This window comes from Lissotriton helveticus, chromosome 1_1, assembly GCF_964261635.1.
Source record: "Lissotriton helveticus chromosome 1_1, aLisHel1.1, whole genome shotgun sequence".
NCBI lineage: Eukaryota > Metazoa > Chordata > Amphibia > Caudata > Salamandridae > Lissotriton > Lissotriton helveticus.
In genome coordinates, this window is record NC_136057.1 from 1012552357 (window position 1) to 1012578696 (window position 26340).

At 45.7% G+C, this 26340-nt stretch overlaps 1 protein-coding gene across 1 annotated transcript in view; it reads right to left on the minus strand.

The window, feature by feature from the left end:
- Window positions 1-19379, minus strand: part of PAX4 (paired box 4) — a 253499-nt gene extending 234120 nt beyond the window's left edge. The window contains exon 1 of the mRNA XM_078656109.1: window positions 19242-19379. The gene's annotated coding sequence lies outside the window, so the exon portion shown is untranslated. The remainder of the gene's footprint in view (window positions 1-19241) is intronic.
- Between the last annotated feature and the right edge of the window lie 6961 nt (window positions 19380-26340).

The window sequence follows — 26340 nt, forward strand, 5'->3', positions numbered from 1 at the left end:
CTGCCTGTGCCTGACCACGTTGGTAGCTCACCTCCACCCTGCCCAGTGCCTCCAATGACTGTTGCACTGGATTGGGTGTGTTGGTATCCTCCCGTCTTCTTTGGCGTATGCTCCTGCCTGCCGGATCTGGCCTTGCATCTCTGCCTTGCCTCACACTCTCCCTGCGTGGCTGGGATGGCGCTGGCACGGCGTTGGCCGTTGGGTTGGGCAGGGTGGCAGGGGCAGGAGTGGTGGTAGTAGTGGTGGTGGTGGAGGTGGTGCTGGTGGTGGCTGTGCAGGTCACAGTGGCCGGTGTTGTCACAATGGCAGAGGCCGTAGTTGTTGGTGCAGGGGTGACCTGGGAGCCAGATGGCCCTGGCTGGCTGCTTGTGCCGGGATCATCCTCTGCCCCGGAGGTGGCTGGCCAATCGTCCCCTGAGACGTCTGTGATTGGCGAGTCTGGAGGGCGGGTGTTGCTTCCAGCTGTCAGATTAGGATGACCTGCAAAACAAAAATGTGAGGATGAGTAATGTGGACTTGACAGGTTGTTTTCACTTTTTTTGCCGATTCTGTCTGCACTGGTACTCACCCCACCCACCACCACCACCGCCATCCCTATGGACATGGGGGCCTGTTGGGAGTTGTAGTTACATCCCCTCACACCCACCACCACCCACCACCACCACCACCACCGCCATCCCTATGGACATGGGGGCCTGTTGGGAGTTGTAGTTCCATCCCCTCACACCCACCACCACCCACCACCACCACCACCACCGCCATCCCTATGGACATGGGGGCCTGTTGGGAGTTGTAGTTACATCCCCTCACACCCACCACCACCGCCATCCCTATGGACATGGGGGCCTGTTGGGAGTTGTAGTTCCATCCCCTCACACCCACCACCACCGCCATCCCTATGGACATGGGGGCCTGTTGGGAGTTGTAGTTCCATCCCCTCACACCCACCACCACCCACCACCACCACCACCACCGCCATCCCTATGGACATGGGGGCCTGTTGGGAGTTGTAGTTCCATCCCCTCACACCCACCACCACCCACCACCACCACCACCACCGCCATCCCTATGGACATGGGGGCCTGTTGGGAGTTGTAGTTCCATCCCCTCACACCCACCACCACCGCCATCCCTATGGACATGGGGGCCTGTTGGAGTGATTTCGACGTTGGTGAGTATGTGGACTGCATGCATGGGTTGGGGTCTGGGAGATGTGTCTTCACAGTTGTGTGAGGCACACCATGTAGTAGTGCTCGTGGTGCTTGGTTTGTACTTACCAGCCTCTTCTCCCTCAGGAAGTCCATCAAGGCTCTCAGGGTGGATGATGGTCATCACCTTGTCCTCCCACTCGGTGTAGGGTAAGGGCTCCGGAGGGGTTCCACCGCCGGTGTGATTAGCCCGGAGATAGTTCTTGGCTCGTATGGCTTTGACTCGGGTCTTTAGATCGTGCCACCGCCTCTGGATGTCCTGCTTCGTCCTCGGGACGCTCCCGGAGGCATTCACCCTGGTGACTATCCGGTCCCACATGCTGTTTCTCCTGGCTATGCTGGTCTGCTGCACTAGGGCCCCGAATAAGTGGGGTTCCACACGGATAATCTCATCTACCATAACCTTCAACTCGGTGTCAGTGAATTTTGTTTTTTTTTTTGGTGCCATGGTGTGTGGTGCTCGGGGTGTGGGTTTGCGTGGATGGGGAGGTGCAGGTGTGTGGTGTGTAAGAATGGTGTGGTGGGTGTTTGTGTGGTGGGTGTGTTTGGGTGTGGGTTGTGTGAATGCTATTTCTCTTTGGTCTCAGTTCAGTGGTGTGTCCTGCTAGCAGCTATGCTGTGATGCAGAGGAGTTGTGGAGTGGGTGGGAGTTCTTTTATGGTGTGTGTCTAGACCGTGTCTGAATGGTTATTGGCAGTCAGGTGCTAGGTGGGAGTGCTGCCAGGTGTGGATTGTGTGGTGCTTGGCGGTGGATCATTGTGTGTTGTGATTGGTTTGGATGTTTTCGGTGGGTGGGCGTTTTTTTTCGTGTGTTTGGTGATTAACTTCCGTGCCAATGTATGGCATTGGTTTGACAGTAGGGATGTTGTTTGTGTTGTCGTTCCGCTGTGGTGCACGGATTCTCGGTGCATTTGTACCGCTGCGGACGTGGATGGCGGTGACTACCGGGGTACTTGCGGAGTTATCCTAATAGCGGACACGGACATTGCGCAGGTATCGCGGGGGTGGTGGATGTATTCGCGGTCATGTGCGTACGCGGCGGTCGGTGTTTTTACTGTTCCGTCCGCCTGCCGCGGACTCAGGTGTACTCCGACCGCCGCGGACGGGGATTGGTGTGCTCCGTACGCCGCGGTCGGCGTTTTTTGCATGTTTTATCCTAATTGCTGTTGCGGATTTTCCGCGGACAGGTCCGGAGTATCTTGCCACCTTCCGCGGCGGACGGTACACGTTTCCGTCCGCCATCCTAATCGACCCCTATGTCTGCTGTTTGTGAATGATATATCACTTGTAAAGCTTTGGAGATGTGGGCATCTTTGTATGCTTGACTTGATCATTAGTTTATCTAGATTTTGCATATAGGCTCTCATTGTATATAGACCTGGCGGACACCATTTTAGAGCTACAGACTGAAAGTGAAAGAATAATTACGAATAGTATAATGTTAATTCTTTCAATTCTAAATTAAAAATAAATAAGTCTGTTATATGTGCCAAATAGAGGAACCCCATATGATTTTTGGCCAGCAATGTGCAGTGTCGCTAGCATACGACTTTGCTAGGAGTGGCAATTGAACCAGGAGACGTATTGAATGGAATCACATTATGAAGGATACATCACTACACATTTAAGGAAGATGGTCTGATCCAATATATCAGATAATATATGGGTGATTTAAGATCTAAAAAGGGGGTTTGTTGAGTACTAAGGAAGTAATTTACAACTTATATAACAATAGTAATGAGATTATTTTATTTGTCTCGCTCCACTTTCTATTATGTGATTCTCTCAGCTTGTGCACAAATGCCGTTGAGCAGTAACAGAGATTATGCAGCAGGCCCCCTTCATTGGGGGAGTTTCCCTGCTATTATGCTCCCACACATGCCGGATATATTTTAATGTTTTAATGTGATGGCATAGGATATTTTTGCTTTATGTTTGTGATTATTAGTGCATTATGTATTGGTTCAAAGAATTGTGTTGGTTTGTGTTATGGTATTTGTTTTGTTGAGCATGTTGCTTATGTATGTCCTCCTTCATGCATTATTTACAGCCCTGATGAAGTTCAAATGGTTTGAACGAAACGCGTTGGCTGGTTGCTTTCTTGTTTGATGTTACGATAAATATGAAAAGTCAATAAAGAAGGAAGTGTTTTACAAAGACACAACATTGAGGACTTCGAAAATTTGTTGGGGTGCACCATTCCATATCATTATTACAGAGAATTTCTAAACTTAAGGGGCGCTTTTTTCCCCATTCCCTTCAGTTTCTCCATTATGAAGCCCATCCTTTTTGGAAGAAACTGCAGAAGAGTTACAATGATCCAGGAGGATCGCTCCATATTGTGTACAACTCGGCAGCATAGCTAGAATCCGCAACATAGCCAGCATTGCATTACCATAACCCTTGAATCAAGGATTCTGTGTGGGCTGAGCCCTAAAGGTTCCTGACTAACCCCGCCATATTGTCAGCTCAGAAGCCACACATTCTGCAGAAATCACAGGGAACTGATGAGATGGTGCATTCTACGCTTCCTCTGGACCTTTCCATAATTGCCTGCCTGATGAAGCAATACAGCACAGATTTGTTAGATATGTTTGCTCTGCAGGAGCACCCAGGGCGTTCCAAACATGCAGTCTTCATGGTCATTTCCTCCTATGGCATAGCTTTGGGAGTGTCATCATGCCTGGGGCCACTTTAAACTTTCAGTGCAGGAAAGAGCTTCCTTTTCCTTCCACATACCGGCCTGAGCGAGGGGCTGGACCACGGGCACAGCCCAGTGTCAGTAGATTTAAAATCAGAAATACGTAATCACTTTCAACAAAAGAAAAAGGCAGGGCCACCTTTATATTTTTGATTGGTACCAATTTAAAAAATACGTTTCCCAGAGAATGGAAGGAAATCAACAAGGAAATGCTCATTTAAGGTGCAAATTAACTGCTTGAATAAATATTATCAGTGTTTGTGTATGTAGTAGTGTTAGAAATGGTATACCTCCACATATTTTGTAAATAGTTACTGCCTTATTGCAAGTTGTTTATTATGACCAGTTAGCATGCGATTACTGTGTTCGTTATGCCTATTTACAATTTGAATTATGTGCAATTAGTACAACATGGTGAGTTCCCATTATGCCCAGTTTTAATATAATCCATAGTTTCTAGTGCGTGTAGTTAGCGCACTGAAAACAGTTCTCATCATGCCAAGTCAGCACATTATCTCTTGGTCAATTTCCATGAAGCCCACTCAGCACATGATGACGGATACCAGTATGCTCAATTAGAATATTAGCCCATCATTGCCCCTGTCGATTATGCTAAATTACCACAACAGAGCACATTTTCTTTAGGGACAGTTCGACCCTCTGCCAATCTCTCTATTATGCACATCATAAATAGTTTTATCATGTCCAGTGAATACATTACAACCAAATACCATTGTGCATTTGCTCCTAATATCACCCTTTTACTCTAATGTTTCTTTGTTATTACTCAGAACCACTCCCATGCTAATTAAGAAATTGTTAAAATTGTTGTTTTTATCTCCTTCTTTTACTTTTTGTGGCTCTGTTTTACTTCCAGACCCAGTTAAACCTTGTCTATGTAAAGCAGACTGATCATTTTCAGGATGACGTTATGATGTATGAATCAATATTACAAATATTTGCCCATTTATTCATGGTCAGTTTCTATTTTCGCTGGTAGCACATATTTGGCAGATTCCATTTTGTCCACTGTTGAAATTGGGCTACTTTCGGTGTCCCAGAAAAGACACGAACACCACACTTGCAGTAGAGAAGCCCAGTAATCACAACGCCCTGCTCAGGTCAAAGCTGCTACAAGTGAAGGCACCAGCAAAGAGGGAATCCCACAGCAAACTGCAAGGAAACTAAAGGACAGTAAACTAGCAAGTCCCCAGCTAGTAACACCCTTACCATAGGAAACAGCAAACATAAAGACAGCATTACACTCTGATTCACCATGAGGTTTAACCTCCAGCACTCAAACCGTTAACCCACAATGAAACATAAACAAACATTACAGATGTTATGAAAATGGGATCTAACCCATAAAGACTCAGGTTTTGCATTTCGACACCCGGTATTTTGATCTCTGCTGTAGAATGAGCCTCCTTAATGGAGTTTCCGACACTGTAAGCTCTGTTAAAAATCCACTATGAGCTATAACCTACCTTTTAATATAAGGCAGCTGCCCATGCACAGCTAGGGAAGGGGTTCTGGGTAGGTTGCAGGGTACATTTAGGGAGAGTGCATATCCGCTCTGCATGTTGGGCGTGTGGACTATGGGGAGCACATAGTGTGTCTATACTGCTTTACTGTAAATGGGCTGGGATTCATTTGAGATCTCCGGTGTATGGATTTTACACGCAATGGAGTGGGATGAAGAAAGCCTACCAGGCAGGAATGTAGACTGTAGTAATATTCTCACAGAGAAGAGGAGGGAGGAAAGATCATCAATCGCCTTCCCAATTCGAAACATAAAACACAGAAAGACTGATGAAACCAACTCAGTTTCCACCTGCTTAAGTGACCACATGTTCTTTTAATACAATGCTTTCACCCACTTATAGTGGCATGCTTCATCATTGGGCATGCTACAACACTAGAATGCATATAGTATGTGCCATGGTGGAGCAAAGTCGTTCAGACTTAAAATATACATACTTAGGGATAAGAAACCAGTTAAAACTGCCTAGAAAGTAAATCCAATCAGATACACATATTTGGGGGCTCCCTGTGACAGAATTAAAATCACAATAATGCTGATGGTCTTGGGGCACTTATCACCCTACCATCATACTGCAAACATGTTTCGGCCACTGATTCAATGACCCAAGTTGACGGCTTTCGTCAGGACAGAGATTTATTTATTTTATTTATTTCTTTGATGAGTTTTATATAGCGCTGGCTAGACCCGGAGGTATCAGAGCGCTTTACATGAGAGTTACATATTGTTACAACGTTACATCATATACAAGATACATTAGTTACTAGGACGTTACATTAGGGATCCCTATTCTGTCAGTGTTTTAGCGTCAGTTGTCACCGTCTTAAGAAATTAAGAGAAATGCAAAAAAGAAATTTGTTGATATTTGCAGTATTCGCAATCCTGGAGATTTTGTCTATTTTGAAATCGGAAATATGAAAAAATAAAATAGAGGGTTATTGGAAACCTAAAGTACAACATTGTATGAGCCACACTAAATTATAGGTTAGTCCAAAATAGTACAGCACACAAGTAGTGAAAGTAAAACATGCAAGTGTGGTGATTCTTAGTAAGTAAAAACCTAACAATAAAGCTTGTCACAATTAAGTCACTCCTACTCAGTTATTAGGCTAAGGGTTTTTAACCCAAGGGGGGCGCGGGATCGTTGTCCTGTAGGTACGCACTATGGGGAAAATAAGTTCAATGGGTTAGCATCCTCAGTCATGAGGGTTGTAGTTTTTTTGGGGGGGAGACCCTGCTCTGGTCTTTAGATCGGAGCGCCCCTCTCGCATGTGTTCTTGGGTAAAGGTACTATCCATCCTGTATACTCAAAGTATCTGCCTCCTGCCATTTCAGAAACAGGCCGTCAAATGCCAAAGAGAGAATGTTTCCTCTCCCCCCTTGGTCACCACTTACTTCGAGGGTCTGATACTACACTAATTATTGTGTCTCAGCCTACAGCCATACCGCTTTTAGCAGTGACTATCCTAAAATAGCCATTCATAGAGTGCATTCCTCACAGTGGAGTGTGTAATGTTGTGTATGCAGCTGCATGTTCTGATTGGATACTTCCTACTAAGCAACAACCAGAGTATATGAGGTACTTCTCTCCTGTTACGGACAGTGTGTGATGATGTGTCTCAAGGCCAAAAGACTAGACCATGTCTATGAAACCGGGGGGGGGGGGGGGCAGATTTACAAGCCCCTTGCGCCTCATGTGCGCCGTCGTTGCGCATCGCCTCGGGAAAGTGCCTGAGTGAAATCTACAAGATTTCACTCAGTCACTTCTCCAACGCCGCTGCGTCAAAACCTTGCGCCTGCTTGAAGCAGGCGTAAGGCTTGACGCACCATGTTAGACATAGACAGGGTTGGAACAGTGCTGGAGTTGCGTCGCGCCCGCGACGCAACTCCAGCACTGCGCCAACCTTACACCGGCAGATGCGACACACATCTGTTTATCCTTGCGCCATGATACGCCGCATTGTAAATGTGGCGCATCTGTGGTGGCGCAAGGGTAAACTTGCGTGACGCATCTTTCCTGACGCATCCCTGCTGATTTGCAGGGATGCGCCAGGAAACGTAAATCTGCCCCATAATCATTGGCTACCTCCATTACCACACATGTGGAGTGCTTATGTTCTGGTACGGGCAGTGTGCAGTGAAAAGATAGAAAGCACCAGACCATGTCTTGTGGAACATAATCCGTATTACTTTGGTCTTCCTTGTAATCCAGTAATTTTATCCAACCCTTTTATAGTTATGAGAGCCCACATTTAAATGTTCTAAAATGGCAGTAATGCCAGGATGTTTCTAGATAGATATGCCTACTATGTTTAGGAAGAAAAAAAACCTTATTCTCAAACCCCTTCTCACTGGTCCAGAGCAGGCATCAACTTCCCTCCCTATTTATACTACTATAGTACATACTAATTATATGTGCTAATTCATTTGCTCATATTCGGTACTTTGAGTCAGTCAGAATCCAATGGCTACATGGAGCCTGGATATGTGCTCATAAAATCCAGTCCCATGGGTCCCTCAGAGTGTATTTCTCATGTATCATGGATCAGCTAATTCATATGGTATTGATATATTGCCATAAAATCTCATCGTTCAACCCAGTCAAATGGGTCACCAACCTATATGTCAATCGCTGCTCATGTTTAAGGAGTAATTTTTTCATGTTCTCTTTGTGTTCCTGGGGATATTAGATTCGTCAAGTACAATACATTTCAAATCCTCCATACTATGATTTTTTTCCCCAAGAAATGTGAAGTTAATTTTGTCTATTTTTAGAATGAATATGATCCCAATATTTTGTCATCTTAATTTACCCTTTCTTATCGTCATACCAATATAGTGAAGACTACAGGGGCTTGAGATCAAATATATGATTTATATGGTTTTTGCTAAGGATAGATAATTGGGATTTTAAATGTGCCGGTGTCTGTCAACAATCGTTTTCGTAGCATTAGATGTTGGGCCATAGGAAGTGACATAAATGAACCTGTCTTCCTTGGGTTTGATGTTGGTTTCCAGCAATGAATCTTTGTAGCTGTTCCTGATGCCCTTATATGCTTTTCTCACTATAGTATCGCACAAGAAAACATGATAATCTGGCGAGTACCTAGTTTTGGGAATCTATATTTACCAGCAAGTATGTTCACTTTGAAGAGCTTAACTGAAAAAAGAAATGTGAATCCAAACTACGCTGAGCATGAAGCATTTTCCAAACGCAAGACTGACACTAAGATGGAGGATCACATACTGTAACTGAGGACAAATTACAAATATCAATAATATTATTTATAAATGCTTTAGATAACTGAATAGGTGTAACCAAAACCTGAAAATGAAATATGTGGACAATTTCAATTACCAGACCTTCTACTATTACTGCCAGGAAATATAAATCCTTAACAAAAATCCAAACCAATTGAAAAATCTATCCAAATGGTGCACCATGGACTCAGGGGCACTGGAAGTTGAAGAAGCAATCTTGCGGGACTTTGATAACTGGCGTTACCCCTTAACATATTTCATAACCACACAGCAAATGTGGCACATCTGTCTTGTCTTCCTTTCTGCCTGGTTGGTCTTGGCCCCACTGCAACAATATCTGATGTTGCGGCACATCAGATATCCAGAGAACATCTTGGGGAAGAAGCAGTGTGACTATTTACACGAAGACTGGTCTTTCTGAACATTATTTCTACTTTGACCATGATACAATTCCTGAATCTGTCTGAGATGCTCATCTTCCGAGATCAATGTAACTAGTTTTTAATGAAGGTATAATTAGATCATCACTTATTTTACTTCTTCCACTGCGTAATACATAAAAAAGGAGGAGTCTGCTGTAGTACACTGATGCCTAGATGTAAAATTGATTGGGAAATTCAAATTTTTTTTTTTAAATCTGCCCATCGATTTTGTCTCTGGTTTATATATTGGGCAACTTTAAATTAGCCCACGGTGCTTATGATCTGACATTACAATAAAAGGATGATGTGCAACAGTTGACTTTAGAAGCTGTCCGTTTGTTCTAATAATAATCCATCTGATGCAATAATCCAGCTGCGACAAATGACTGGGTGCTTGGGGCAGCACCTTCGGCATTCCAGGAAGAATCCCTTTCCACTGGGGCGGCTATAAGTACTTCATTCAATCCTTCAAATTCTTCTGGAGCTCCTAGAGACCCTTAATATGCTACCCATTATCAGAGTATTCTAGTTAATCAGAGTATTTATCCATATTTCTTTTTTGGCCATCTCATCAGTATTTACCCATATTTATTTTGTGTTGTGTGAATAAATTAAGTTGAAATATGGTCTGTGTCAATCAGGAGGACACTGCTGCCCCTTTTGAAATGTGATCATTGTGAGGTGCGTTTATTAGTGTCCACTATTGTTGCTCTTTTCTTTAAATTATGTCAAGCCCAGACAAGATTCTGCTTACCAGACATTCTATAAGCACCCAACTCTACAGAAGAAAACTGCACATGAATCAGTACCTATTAGGGTGGCCATTACATGGGGGGGGGGCACTAACAATGACTAGCAAGGAAACAAGGGAATAGATTACTAGCAGTACAACAAGCACCCCCTCTGTGAAGGCTTCTCATTGGATGACGGCCATTTTGGCACCTCTGTTTCTTCATGTGTATCCATGGAGTGATCTCTACCTCCACTGCCCTAATATACATATGGGCTTGGCGGGTGATTCACTCTAACCGCTGCACTCCCATGAGACTTATCTGAGTATCTTTGGTTTTATGGCAACTGGGAAGACTTCTGACAAGGCTCCTAACAACAAGTTAGCACATCATAAACAGCTACCACTTTTCCAAGCAAGCATACCATTGACAGTTTCTATGAGGTATGCCAAGTCCTCATACCATTATACCCAATCAGCACATCATGGCCAGTCCCTTCCATGCTCATTTATCAAGTCAATGATAAATATTCTAACATATAACCAAATAATGTACAAAGTTCCCCAGAAGGTAGTGATTATATGGCTGAGGAAGTCTCTCTCTCACTGAATGGATATGTGTAGGAGTGTCAGGGAATCAAAGTAATCCCTTATCGGAACTTAGGATGCCTCACACAACTAAAAAGCTGGACGACTGTTGTCATCCTACCAGATGGTTGTTTTGTCTCATCATTGGCCTCCTGCTCCAGCGACAGGCTGGCGCTGCAATGCCTGACGGGTAGCACGGGGTGCTACACTTTAGTGGAGTTCTTTTGTTCCTGGCCGTTGGTTTAGTGTGTGTGAGGGACCTATAAGGTGGAGTAGTGAGCGTGAAGGGGTAATAAAAAAGGTAAGTATAGTCCACTCAGACAACTTTATTCATGTGGCTAACTGCCTTGTTAAAATGGTGAAGGGAGGGGTACCGAAGCTCAAAAGTAAGGTAGTTTGGCTTCATTCAACCCTCACCTATAGTGTGGTCAACATGTTTCATGCCATATCGGCAATTCTTCAGGACCTAAACGTGCTCATAAACTCGTAACAAACCCATCCGGGCTGAAAGGTGTGTTATATACAACCTGCGCGGTCAGTTTACCAAGTCAGGATGGTATCCTGCGTGGAATCCCGCCCTAGGAGAGAAATAAAGGATAATCATTCTCCGCAGTCTCATATAAGCTATGTAGGTCAGTTCTGTATGTAAAGAGAGGGACAGACCCTTGACCCAAGCGTGTGTCGTAGCTCAGTGGGGTCACATCAATGAACGGTGAGAGAGAGAGACATAGTGGGTGCCATATATTACATGCTTAATTAAAACAATTAACTATAAATTATGTACGCAACCCATTGCTTGCTACTAATTCGTATGTCAAGTGCAGGGGGTTGGTTAATTAATTACTGAGTGAGGGGCCATATACGTCATCAGGACCACGAGGGAGGGGGATGAGGGATGAGGGATGAGGACCCAAGGGTGTGCTGTTAGAATGTTGGGATCTTACCCTCAATCCCTGGTAGACGGTCCCCACAGACTGTCCTTGTGGGGCTTGAGCTGCTAGGTAATTACCTGGATGAAAGGGGTGATAAGTAAGGAGAGAGGAAGAAGGTGGACAAGGTTAAATTGTCCCGGTTTACAGGACAGAGAGAAGTGGTGGTGGTGGAACGAGCTGGCCAACAAACCGTGTGGGGCTCAGTCCTCGCCCCCGCGAAAACCCGGGGGGCACGCCACCTGAGCAAGGTAGCCGCGGGGGTGGTGATACTGCGGGCACCAATCGGGCCCTGGACGGCAACGCCGTATGCCACCCAGAGTACACACCCATCCAGCCTGCTGCAGGAAATGTCGACCGCAACTAGATCCAGGAAATGCTCCCAGGGAGGCACCGTGCGAGTCCCCTGCCCGACGGCGCCCAGCAGGACACCACCGCGGCAAAACCCAAGGCAAGAGTAGCCCCCAAGCACCCCCGGGGCACCGGGGACGAGACCCCAAACAACTTCGCCGGGAAATCCGAGGTGCGGATAATACCGCGGTCCAGCCCCACAAGACACGTCTCCCCACCTTACCTTGTGAACTCGAGGCCAATGCTTGTAGGCACCTACCCCCACCTCGGCGAAATTCGGTTCGCAGGACAGCCGGCAGTGTGCAGTGGTGCCGGTCTGCCTTAAATGCGGAAGTCCGAGATCGCCGTAGGTGGGCGTGGCCAATGGCTCGTTGCTAGGCGATGCGGCCAATCGGGTTCAACGGTGTGACGAGCAGGGAGAGGGGGAGGGACCCGGGCGAGGGCGAAGGAATTCGCTAGCGCCCTGGTTATGCGCCATGTTAGAACGGGGCTAAGCCGGTGGAAACGAGTGGGGATAGTGTCACTCGGTTAGGGTTTTAGGGTTTTACCGGCAAGATTTGAGAATTATTGTGTTCAAATTGTGTGTGTGGATCTTATTCGAGGACATGGTGGACTCAAGTGAATTAAGGCGCCCAACTTTCTATAATGATGGGGGGCTTAATACCCCTCGGGAATTAATCGGGTGAACATAGGATCTATAGATCTCTATTATCTGGGGTCCAAGATTCCACCCGGAGCCTATTATTGGGCGGTGGAGCCAAGATACCCAGATCAAAAATCCAAAGTATCTTGGATAGGCAGACCAGAGGGGCGGGTTGTCTACATTAGTATCCCTGCACGGGCGCCATCTTGGAACAGTATAATGCAATAAGGGTTAGCTCAAGAAATGTATTGGTTTGGTAAATCATCGAAGGGATGATATAGTATATCTTATACTGTAAGTACGGCCACACAGTTGTAGTTTATCTGGCTAGCATATTCCAGGGGGCGGAATCATTAAGTCCCTGTGTGTCTTTTTGTAGACGATGCACCCATCGCTGTTCGATTCTGTATAGGGCCTGTTGGTTGATTGAAGGATGGCATTCAAGAACAGTCCATTGTATGCTCTCAGCATGGTGGCCTTGTTGCTTGCAATGTTCGTATAGACGAGTATGTGTCTTCAGACAGCGGATGTTGCTGTTGTGTTCCATAATGCGCAATTTCACAGTACGCATTGTCATTCCGATGTAATTTAACCTACATGGACAGGTCAGCATATAGATGCACTTGCAGCTATTACAGTTCGTGTGTTTGTTGAAGTGCCAAGTGAAGGTATCAGACAGTGCTATGGATTTACCTTGTGTTGACTGGGGACATACGACACACGTACCACATCGGAAGTGGCCCACAACTGGGGGCAAATCCCAGAGAGTGTTCTGAGGACGGGTACTCGTCTTTTTTGGTCGAGTATGGATCAGAGTGTCTTTAAGATTGGTTGTTCTTTTAAAGGCAAACCTGGGGCGTACCATTGACAGTTTCTATGAGGTATGCCAAGTCCTCATACCATTATACCCAATCAGCACATCATGGCCAGTCCCTTCCATGCTCATTGATCAAGTCAATGATAAATATTCTAACATGCCTAGTTGAGATATTGGGGCTAGTTCCAAGCATACAAATGTTATGTTATGTCCACTTTCGACCCATATGTACCAAACCAATATGCTATTTTAGCATTAGATAGTCAGTTTTCATTCTGTCTAATTAGCACTTAATTGACAGCTGTAAGCATGCTCAGTTAACATACTGTGGCCTGTTTCCATTATGCTCTTTCAGTACATCATTGACACTTGTGTTCCCAATCATCCCTTGATTGTCAATTCTAATTTTGCAAAATTCGTCCTTCATGGTCAGTTTACAGTATGCCCAATTACCAAGTCACTGACAGTTTCCATTATGCACAGTTATTACGTCATGGTCAATTCACAAGTTACCCAAGAACACATGATCATCATTTTCCTTTATGCCTAGCTTGAACGACAACCTCTTTCCATTCTGCTCACTTATCACAAGGTTGACTGTTTCCTTTATGCCAAGTCCGCATATCATCTCCAGCGTCCAGAAGGACCAATTTGCACATCATTAAACGTTATCAATATGCGCACTTCGATCATCATTGCTAGTTTGAATTATGCCCCGTTAACAAATGATGGTCATTATCTGTTATACCCAGTTAGCACATCTTCCAACATCATGTCCAATTTTTATTCTATCCGGTTAGCGCCTCAGGATCATTTGGAAATACATTTGCAAAGGAGGACCAGTTTCTATTGTGTGCATCACTCTATTAGGCCCAGTAAACAAAACTTACCTAACTTTTATAATGCCAAATCGGCATACTTTTGGCAGTTTCATAGTACCAAATGAACCCATCATGGCCAGTTTCCATTATGCAATGTTAGGAGATTATTACCAATATATTTCATGCCCACTTCACACATTATTGCAATGTTGATTCTCTTACTACCATTTAACATAGCATGACCAGTTTCCACTATGCCATCACGCCATTGACAGTTTCTATTATGGATGGCTAGCATTACACACAGTAAGCATACCGTGGCTAGTTACAATTGTGCCGAGTTAGCACATCAGAGCCACTTTAAATAGTGCCCAATATTCCCAAGGTGGATACTTTAAATAACCTCCAAAATGCTCTTTATGAAAGTTTCATTCTTGTTCTTGCATGCCCACTGGCTAGCTCCTATTATGCCAATTTCCACTAGGCCCGGATAGTACATCTTCAGCAGAGTGCCTTATGCCCACTAAGCACATCTGGATCAGCGATCATTGCGTCTAATAATCCGAACATGTCTAGTTTCCATTATGGTCGGTTAACACACCCAGTGAAGTGTCTTTAATGCCCAGTTGTTATGCTATGTTATGTTAGGTAGACTTGTTAAGGTACTAATATTCCATGAGCGTATCCAGGCGCTTTATTGGCACCTTATTGACACTTTCTGTTGCTCCAAGTGTGCACATCGTGGACAAGTATCATTATTTCCTTCTAACGCACCACTGGCATCTTACATTATTCCCAGTTAGTACATAGACTGTTTCCATTATGCCAAGTTAGCACATCACAGCCTGTTTCCATTATGCCCAGTGAGTACATCATGGTCAATTTACATTATGCTCAAAAACACATCATGCCCAGTTTTGATAATGCCAACCATAAATACTTAGCTCATTGTAACTATTAACCCTTATGCACAGTTGGCCCATCACAACCAGTTTCTACAATATCAAATTAGCACATCCTGACTGCGTTCCCTTATACCGTCCTAGCACGCTACTGACGGAGTCCGCCCACCTTGCACAACAGAGACGGTTTCAGACTCTTGTAGTTAGCAGACCAAGTGAGAAAATATTTGATAGTGTTAATTCTGTAGAATCAGCATATCGTGCCCAATTAAATAGCGCCTCGTTAATCCAACAGGGCCAGGTTCGGTTATGCTTTATTAGCTCACATTGTCAGTTTCGAGTATGCAGTTAGAGCCCTATTGGTGCCATCATGACCGATTCATGGCCTGCCTTCTTCAGACATTATTGACGGTTTCCATCAATTGCAAATTGTGACCCTTTGCCATTATACCAATGAGTATGCTCCAGTGCTTAGTGTGTAAGAGTGAAATTAACAAATATTGCACAACAATTGTGCATTTGGGATTAAAAACAACATTCATTGGCAGTGCTTTGCATCCAGAAAGTCTACAAGGTTCCACTGCCCACTGAAAGGTAACCAGGTGCAGTCGAGAGGTCAATCCGTAGCATGCGGAGGGTTTAGCTTTTCTATTTAATTCAATGTGCAGCATCTTTGGTGCAGTATTTAAAGCAGCATGCCCACTGTACACCTCCAATGAGCGTTGAGCAATTCCGATAAATGTTTTTCTCTACAAAAAAGTAGCGTGTCAGTAACCCTAAGCTCCTAGTAATTCTATGAGCCCTGGAACCATATAGTATATTAGGACAGTGCTGCAAAAGCTCTTATTCACTGCTTGAAGATCACAAAACACCTTGTTGTGATGCCCTGGAGTTTTTATAAAGCAGGCTGAAGACCTTATTGTAACATGGGCAGTGCCCTGGAAGCTTTTGGGGGCTAGTAGAGGCAATGATATACCATTGGGGTGCATGGGCAGGCCTAATTAAAGCATGCTGAGGCTACGAATATGCCAACCGGGCAATGCTGGAGAAGCCTGTATGGCCCAGGCTGCCGATAATAGCGCCAGCGCCTTATTATCAGGCTTTGACACACAGTGACCCTTGGCAAGAGAGAAAAAACTGAAAAGAAGAAAGAAGGAAGAAAAAGGCATAACAAAACAGTAACAACGTGAGAAATCAGGGATGAAAAGGACCTGCAAGAGTGAGATCAAGGGGCGGCGAGTGTCTGGTGGTGGATGATAGAGGCATGAGGTGGAATGAAGACTAAACATCCAACGACCTTCAGTAGCACCGACCGCAGGCTTCTGAGTAAAATGTTAGGCCCTCGCACTTCCTCTTTCAGAAATTAAGTACTGCTGAGCGTTAATAAATGTGCTCACAAAGGACTGGTAGTGCTAGAGTGAATGTCTTCAACACAAAAGGGGCCATTACGATGGCGGCGAGACTGCCACCGACAGGCTGTCGGTGGCAGTCTCACCGCCATCAGGAGCTCCTTCACCGCCCCCCACATTAGGATGGCGGGCGGTGTGATGGCGGTCGGAAACACAGACTGCCACATATCCGACGGGCTCCTTGAGCCCGCTGGTGCGGTGGAGGGCCTCGCAATCCCTGCATTGGTGGCGGTGCCTACCAGGCACCACCGTATAGATTACGATGTCCCTCCCTGCCAGCCTTTCCATGGCAGTTCATCCTCCATGGGAAAGCTGGCAGAAAGGAACATTGGGGCCCCGGTAGCTGCCCCTCTTCCCCCTGGCACTAGGCTGTGGACACTGGTGCCCCCTACGTGTTCCTGTACCACGTGGCAGGCACTGCACGGTACCTGCCACGTAGTGCAGGGAAATGTGTGGTTAACCCTTTTTGTCTTGTGTGTGGGCTGCTGCCAGAAGCACACGCCACAATACAAAAAATAGGTAAAGTGACCGCCTCGGTGGCGGTCGCATTGTAATTCCTACTGTGGGACTGCCACCGGTTGCATTGTAATTCCTACTGTGGGACTGCCACCGGTTGCATTGTAATTCCTACTGTGGGACTGCCACCGGTTGCATTGTAATTCCTACTGTGGGACTGCCACCGGTTGCATTGTAATTCCTACTGTGGGACTGCCACCGGTTGCATTGTAATTCCTACTGTGGGACTGCCACCGGTTGCATTGTAATTCCTACTGTGGGACTGCCACCTAGTAGGCGGGCGGTCCCAAATAGGAAACGATGGCCGACGGATCGGACCCAAAATGACCCTGAGAATCCCTCCTGACTGATGCACTGGAATGGGTCCTCTGGAGCTGTCAAAGAGCAAACTGCTGCCCATTCCAGCCCATCAGTCCAAGGTCCACAGGGAATATTCATGAAATACATTTGCACAGTGGATCTGACTGGGTGGTATTTACATATTCGGTGATTAAACAGAAAACGTGTCTGATGCCGCCTTGTATCTTATGGTATGTGTATTTGTATGGTGCTCATTTCACCTGTGAGGGAATCCTGGCGCCTGAAGAAGAACGATGTGACCCTGGCTGGGACCTATTGGAATAGCAAGACTGTCAGTTTCTTGCATAATTCGAGGACTGACCTTGGGGCTCTGATGTGCTGGGGGGGTTATTCCAGGACTTAGCAGTCCGCTACAGGAAAGCACCCAGATACGAAGGACATGGCATGGGTGAGGAGGAGGCCGGGCGAGCAGAGGCTTCTGGTCACCCTTGTAGGGTGCATACACAGTGTAAAGTGAAAATACAATTCAGGGGTCTTTCTCCTGCGCATATTTTTGCCCATTATTTTTCCATGCCTTAGCTTTATTGAGACTCCAGAAGTTTCTCCTCGTATTTTCTGTGTCAATATTACCAGCATCTGAGGAAACCTGGTTATCTTTAAACAACTGCCTTTAGTGCTAGATAAAACATTGACATAAGTGACTAGAAGGGTATGAGGGGTCGCCTTGCACCTGATGTTTATTCATTCTGAGCGAATTCTCTTGATGAAAGGCTATACATGTAAGTGAGAGCAAGGACTGGAAAATAGGAGACACATTCTAAAAGCCTAATAATTTCCATAATTGTTAGACACAGCACCATAGGTGGACATAAAAAGCGTCCAAATTCAATAGGCTGAATATTATTCTCGGTGTCTATAAACCTGCGCCCCACCACCGGAGATCACTCACTGGGCACATTATTCTTGGGCATGTGACGCCCAAGCATGCTTAATGCTCGAGTGACGCATGGGGCAAGAACCCACGGAGGGGGGGCCGGGGGAGGGACAACCAATTACTGCAACTTCAGAAAAGATGTTTAAAAAAGCTACAATTAGATCCACGATAACTATGGATTTCATGATCATCAGTTTGCCCATCTCATTGCGGTTTCTTTGATGACGTAGGGCTCAGTTAGGAGACCCGTAATGACGCAATTCAGGCGAGCCCCCCTTAAAGGGCCTGTCGAGCGAAAGGTGAACAGACTTCTCTTTATTCAGAGCAACACCGGCAATAATCGACAACAATAAGGATTTCATAAGGTCTCCTCCATGATGGCTGGTTGATTTTAAAGGCAGTTTTGAAAACCTTCCCTGGACGGCTCCTTTAATGACGGAATGCGTAACTCAACTTTAATGAAGCAGTAAAAACTCTACAATGTTTATGGGTAAACCCCAAAAACTAAATGCACCACTTTCTTAATAAACCTCGCCGATCTCTGTTGTGAATCTACTAGACCAGGAACGATGGATTGATAAAATAGTTGTATGTCCTATTTTAATATACAGGATTATAGATAAAACTGACCTTTAAAGGACTACGGGAGCTGTGCTATACTGTCAGTGATGCAGCTGGTGCGGGTGGGAGCTCGAAAGGGCACTATTTTTTGCGTGTGTATCTCGTGCAAACACAACAACAAATATTAAACAAAACCTTCGTCTCAACCCAATGGACCTCAAAATGGGTCATCGCCAGATTTATTCAGCACCTGATATAAAGCAAGTGTTGACTAAACTCCTGAATTGTCAGAAAAGGCAAGTGAAAACTTGACGAACCGCTTTTTTCAAAATTGACAAAGCAAGTTGTTTACCAAGTAGCAAACATTGCCATTCCTTTTCTGCAGAGTTCCCTTCACGTGGCATTGTCAACAGGTGCATAGTGGGGGGGGGGGGACATTGTTCGAAAGTAAGAGGGGTCTGGTCTTCGTATAACTTTTGAAAAGCTGTTGAACGGCTTCTTGTGGAACAAATGTTCTCCGGTCGGACACACATAAAGCCGGAGTGAAATGAGTGAAAACGAGAGTAGAGTTTCCGAAAGGGGCAGGTGGGAGGTCAGCCGCTTACCTGTGCAGTGACTCCGGGGTGGCCCTCGGTCCAGGGCGGTGTCCTTCTCTCCCCTTCTCGGGGCAGGTGACTGATAGCAGGAGTCTCTGACCCACACCCTCCAGGAGCTCCGCGGCCCTCGGGATGCGCGAGCGCTGCTGGCTGGAGGTGGGAGGGAAGCCTTATGAAGGGCACGAGACGTCAGAGGCATGGACCAGGGGGAGGGGCCTCGTGGAAGCAGGGGCTGGAGGGAGAATGGGCCATGAAGGGCATGTTCCCAGGCAGGGTGCAACCTGTAGGGGGCATGTATATAAAAGAGCAAAGAGAGGACTTAGGGACTTGTACCAAGCCAAGCAGGCCCGGGGCTAGAGGGTGGGCCAAGCCCACCCAAACATGACCTTTGGCCCCCCCAGAAGAGGCCATGGAGAACGTGCAGGTGAATTGTGTCCGCCATGAGGACGGCCAAACTGTATGATGTTTTTTCACTTTGTTTACATTAATTATCAGTCAGGGGTCATTAAGGAACCTCTAGAACACATTTTGAAATGCATTGTTTCTATAAATACTATATAAAGTACGCACTTATAATTGGTAAAAAACGTTTTTGGGCGATTTTCCTAATTTGCTTACTGGCTGAAACATTAAAATACCGGTCATGTTGGAAAAGTAGCCAGGTGGCAACCCTACCTCTTGTCTAAGTCATGTTGCAGTTGCACGGTGTATATTGAGGGAGTGGGGAAAGGGTGTAACATGCCAATATCTAAGAAAAATGTGCAATTACAATGCTTGCTAGAGTATGTTTGTCTGTCTTTATTCTGCCAGATGCTGTGGTAAAAAATAACCATGTTATCTCATTTAAGATATTGTACTGGGCTAAATTTATCCTCACCAGTACATCAGGGTTACAAATGTGAAAAATTAATATTCTGATATTTTGTTACAGTACATTGCAAATTCCTAGGTTATAATCGGGGCCTTATGAAATATTTAATTTTGCAACTGTGGTGTTTCCACATAAGTATGGATTTGCCACATTTGCCCCATAATCCAGCGCTCGGCTCCAGTGCAGGCAGCGGCGTCAATGACAGCATCAGGGTTGCTGTTTTGGGGTTTCAGCACACTACTTGCCTCCATGGGCCCAGGAACTTGATTTTGCACAACTTGGCAAGGCATGGCCCTCAGCAGAAGAGACCAAGTACCGTTATCAAAAACAGGTGAAGTCTTTGATGGCCCTGGAGGCAAGCTCAACTAAAGGCCTTGGAGAACCGTGAAAGCAGGATGTAGAAAGCAAAGTCCATTCTTTTTACACGCAGGACAGAAGCAGGAAAGCAGCAGGCCAACACAGCAGAGCAAACAGCAAAGTGGCAGATAACTATCCAGCTCTTCTTTCTGTCAGAATGTCCTCAGCCCAGAAGTGTTCTGAGTATAGGGTTTCAGAGGTCCAGTACCTCTACCAATTTCAGGCTTTGAAGTACGCAAACTTCAAATGATAGTCATTGTTTTGTAGAAGACACTGCCTTTTCCTGCTGTGGCTCCAGACGCAGTACAGGGGGGTGGAGACAGCTTTGTGTGAGGACAGGCACAGCCCTATTTAGGTATCAGTGTTAGCTCCTCCTACTACTCTAGCTCAGGAAGACACCTCAGCCTGGTGATGGGTCATCAGGATATGGAGGGCACACAGGAGTTGCTGTCTGTTGTCGCTGTTTGTTCTGCTGCAAGCGCCTTGAGACCTTCTGGTGATAAGTGCACTCTATAAGAATATTTGACTTGACTTGACTTGACCTCAGCTCCCTTTGTGTTACTGACCAGAGTGAATGCACAAACATCCCAACTGCCATCCTAGCCCCACAGACAGGCAGAAGCACAGAATGGTTAAAGTAAAAAAATGTCAACTTTCTAAAAGTGGCATTTTCAGACCTTCAATTTAAAAAACAGCTTCACTAAAAGACGTATTTTTATATTGTGAGTCCAAAGAAACTAATCTCCCGTTTTCTATCGGCTCCCAATTGGCAGATACACTTGTAAGATGTTACAAAGCAGCTTCAATTCTAACCTATGAGAGATAGGCCTTTCTGTGGTGAAAAACGAAATTATTTCACGACTAAGACATGTAAAACACAACAGTACATGCCCTACCTTTAAAATGCACTGCACCCTGCCCATGGGGCTACCTTGACCCTACCTTAGGGGTGCCTTAAATGTAAGAAGAAGGAAGTTTTGAGCCTGGCCAGTGGATGCATTCCCAGGTCGAAATGGCAGTGTACAACTGCACACACAGACACTGCGGTGGTAGGTCTGAGACGTGTTTGCATGTCTATTCATGTGGGTGGCACAGTCATGGCTGCAGACCCACTAGTAGCATTTGGTTTCAGGTCCAGAGCACACCTGGTGCACCGCACTAGGGACTTTATTAGTAAATCACGTATGCCAATCATGGAGAAACCAATTACCATTAAATGTTTGAGAGGACACATTTGCACTTTAGCACTGGTCAGCAGTGGTAAAGTGCCCAGGGTACTAACAGCAGCAAAATTGAAATGCAGCACACAGTCGAAAACAGGAGGTCAGTGGCAAAAAGACAGGGGAAACCATTCCAAAAGGTGCCAGGTCTAACAGTGTTTGTTCACTTTTTTACATCTCACTGCATAGGACTAGCTTTGATAAGGCACTCTGATATAATGAGAGGTCACACAGCTGATGATCCATGCACAGAAGCTGCAGAGTCCCTCAACCTTCATGGCCTGAAGCTGCATCACGTGCCTATTCAGAAAATACATGCTTTCTGCTATCCCCAAATAAGTTATTGTGTAATTTTATCAATATAACTAGCAGCCCGTCCCGACGTTGTCCGGGTATGAATTCGAATGTGTGTAATGTGTGTATTTGGCAAGGGCAATTTATTTTAAAATCTCGCGGTAGACAACATTTTTTGTTTCATTAGAATAGGGACGGAGAAGGGCCAGCTTCAGTCCTGGTTGATGTTAGCAGGCGCGTGTAAATGGTGTAGTGATCCGCCGCCTGAGCCCGGCTACAGCCTTGGATGATGTTAGCAGGCGCGTGTAATGTCGTTGAATGAGAGAGTTATCAGTCACGGGTAAATCCGTTTAATGAGAGAGTTGAGTGACAGCGAGTAGGAGAGGCTGCAGTAATTGTCCCCACAGACACGCTCATTTGCGTGTTCCCCCGCTTGAGGCCCAGATGCAGGCCTGTTTGATGTTAGCAGGCGCGTGTTCCCCCGCTTGAGGCCCAGCTGCAGCCCTGGTTGATGTTATCAGGCGCGTGTAATTAGTGTACTGATCCGCCGCCTGAGCCTGGCTAGAGCCCTGGTTGATGGTAGCAGGCGCGTGTCATTTCGTTGAATGAGAGAGTTCAGTAACAGCGCGCAGGAGAGGCTGCAGTAACGTTACTTACCAGGCCTTCCGGTGAACGCGTTTGTCACGCCCCCAGCACACGGCCACAGCAGATGATCTTCTGATTAATATACGACCCACATGGCATGAAGGGCGGAACGTAGCACACGCCCCCAGCGTTTCTCACGCCCCCAGCGTGCCCCTTGATGCGGTGCAATTGCGTTCACATGGCATGAAGGCTAGACACACGCCCCCCAGCATTTCTCACACCCCCCAGCATGCCCCTTGATGCTGTGCAGCAACGTAATTGGCACTTGTATGTATGACTTACGTGGCATGAACGGCGGACACATGCCCCCAGCATTTGTCACGCCCCCAGCTTTTGTCATGCCCCCAGCCCACGATGTTATGGCCGTACCACACGCCCCCAGCGTTAGTCACGCCCCCAGCCCACGCCCACAGCACAACACAGACATGCCCACAAGAGACTACTTTGCTGGCACGGTTCTTTTACCTTTTAAATGTATAGAGGAGTTGGCCTAACGGCTAAGGCGCTCGACCTCGGACCTGGGGATCTGGGTTCGCATCTTGGTAACGATGCCAAACATCCTGTGATTCTGGGCAAATCACTTAATCTCCCCGTGCCTAACAAAAATTAATGTGTGTCCTCATGTAACGTAACTGGTGCTATGTAAAGCGCTCTGATACCTGATTCAGTTCAGGTCAAGTTCGTGCTATATAAAACTCTGCAAAAAAAATGACGGCCGTCTGCATAGCCTATGTCCTTCTGCTGCAACTGCCCTTTCCAACGCTGTATTGGGTGTTGTGATTGGTGCTGTGGTTACTGAGATTACCCGCCTCAAAGGTTTGGGCTCTCTCTTTATAATATTAGTATGGATTTTGCACACCCATCCGGTGTTTAATGAACACAAAATGCACCACATACAATACCCCCCACAAACATCAACACTTTTTACACCCAATCACACAAGACATAATTCCCATCATACTAGGCTTATACAAATACTGCAGATAGAAAAATGTACAGCAGAATAGCCATGCCACACACACATGCATAAAAATAACACAGGTGTGCGCACACATACACAATACTCACTTACCCTCACTCAAACTGCATATGTGTATATGTAGATCCCACATACAAGAGATACACAAGGACAAAGTTTCCCCATTCACAAACAGGATCTCAAACTGTAAGGCCCACAAGCTCTTAGTTCTTCTTTCTTCTTAGCTAAATGTGCGTAGAATATATATATCATAATAGCAAAGGAATGATGGATGGAGTCCCACTGCCTGAAATTGAACACCTTCAAGACAGAAGGCATGATATTTGAAGTGAGCTCCTCTCTTTGACTTAACCTGGTGGCCAACAGAGCTAGAACCTACTCCCAACCTCACCACCCACGCCAAGAACCTTTGTATCGCCATGGCCGTCCAACTCAACATTACAGCCCAGGTCAACACTGTAACTGCCTTGTGCTTCCACACCCTGAGAGTGCTGAGGAATATTTCCAAATGGCTCTCAGTCAACACCCAGAAAACCATCACCCACACCCTTGTTACTGGCAAACTAGACTTCGAGAACAGCCTCTACATCAGAATCAACAAGTGTCTCATCAGGAGGTTTCAGAACATCCAGAACTCGGCAGCCAGAATCACTCTCACCCTCCTATGACACTGACACATCCCACCTCACCACAAGGAGCTACACTGGAAAATATTTATTTAATTGGGATTTTTTTTTTACAAAACCTACTTTTAGCCTTAAAGCCTGCTGGTACTATGTTTCAGACAAAGAAAACACATTCTTTTTGCATTGGAAGATGTGCAATACTTTCTTAGTACCCTGAAAACAATGAGTGCAGATCCAATATTCTCTACCAAAAATATCTCTTCTGTTTATAATGTGTCAAATGAAGCCACCATGTTAACCATGGACCAAAAAGAAGGAGGACACTGAACTGCGAACTTGCAGATTCAGTGGTACTTTCTACAGTAAGAAAATCTACATATGACACTTCCTTTTCTCAGCAGCAAGTACTCAGTACATTCCTCTTGAACATACTGGACAGAGCAGTAGCTGAAATGGAAACCAGATTCTCCCAGAAAGACAGAGAACTTATTAAAGCCATCTCTACCTTTGTTCTCTCATCGCCTCTCAGCAGATGGGCACCATTTCTAGACCTAAAGATTGTAAGTATAGCTACTCTTGCAGCAGAACTAAAAGTGGATAAGGCAGATGCTGCCACCCTTTGTTAGCTGGTGCAAGATTATACTGAAGTTTTCCCACTGCTTTGTGACATGTATGTATCTGTGCTAGTTATAGAGATTGCAAATGCAGCATATGGGAGCTCTTTTTCAACACTTTCCCTATCCTCACACCTTCTCGCCACACAAGAATTCATAAGTGGGAACAGAATTCAACTATTTTTGAGTATGAGAAAGAGCTCACAGCAAAACTACACATGGATGACTTTGTAAGGAAGTTTTAATGAACAACAGGACCCATATTACAGATAGGGCACACTGTGCCTGTTTGCGCCACGGCATACCTTTCAACAGGTGCACCTGGCGCAAACCAGGACCAGTGAGACCTAATATAATTAATGCACTGCTCTCCGAGCAGCTAGAAACCTGTGCTTGCCCTATGTGCGGCTCGTTTACTGAAATACAGAGCAGCTCTTTACCAGTATAGACATCCTATGTTTCACAATACAGGCAGTCTGCTGCTTGCACTTTACATTGGGGAGTGAGATTGTCTTGCAGGCAGGTGCAATGAGTGACTGCACCTGCCTGCAGGAGAGGTCTGGGGGTCCATGAGACCCTCATTAACCCCTCCAGCGGGCTGGATTAAGGAGACTCACTAACAGTGTGTCACCTTTTTGTGGCACACTGTCAGTGCGCATCCTAGGGGTCTGTTTTTCTCTGTTCCTGATCCATAATACAGGGTGAGCACAGATGCCAAGTTCTGCCCTCATTTGCATGGGTCATGCCCCCTTGCAAATGAGGAAATGGCCACAGAAAACAGCACTGGATCTGCATGTGCACCTGAATTATCAGTATTAATGAAGGGTCTGCAGAAGTGTCTGCAGCCCCTTCTGGATACCACCGTTCCCCAGGGGTGCACAACATTGGTGCACACAACCATTGTGCTCCTGGGACACCCTGTCTCATATGTCTCCAGAAGGTTACCACTTTATTGCAATTGCATGTTTTACAATAGTCAGGTATCAGCTCTCAGTTGTCAAGAATACTGCTTTCTTATTTGCAAATGTGTTTTTAAACTTTTCTTATCAATGAAAATACACCACAAACGAATGACATAGAAGTAAATTGTTACAAAGTTGGTAGTGTGCAAAGAACTAAATGTTGGACAAATTGCAAGGAGTAAATAGCTAGTCTTCTGGCGCAAAGATGTCAAGGCATGGGTATGGTGACAGGACCTTTCTCAAACTTGAACTACTATTACAATCTGCTTGGTATCCTTTGTGTTGAAGCCTAGACTACTGGAAATTAAGAGGGTTGGAGCTGACAAGTATAGACATCAGCTCTTACTTCCAAATAAAGCTCTTTGTGCTCTGTATCCTGTTTGCAAACAGATATGATGTACGTCTAGGGCTTGAAAAAAAAGGATTTCCCAAAATTGCTCCCGCATTGGCCCATCTGAATGCACCCTTGGCCCATCCAGATAAATATTCCCAAAACCGGGCCTCAAGCAAGGGAGGTGCATGGGGCATGTGCCAGGACAA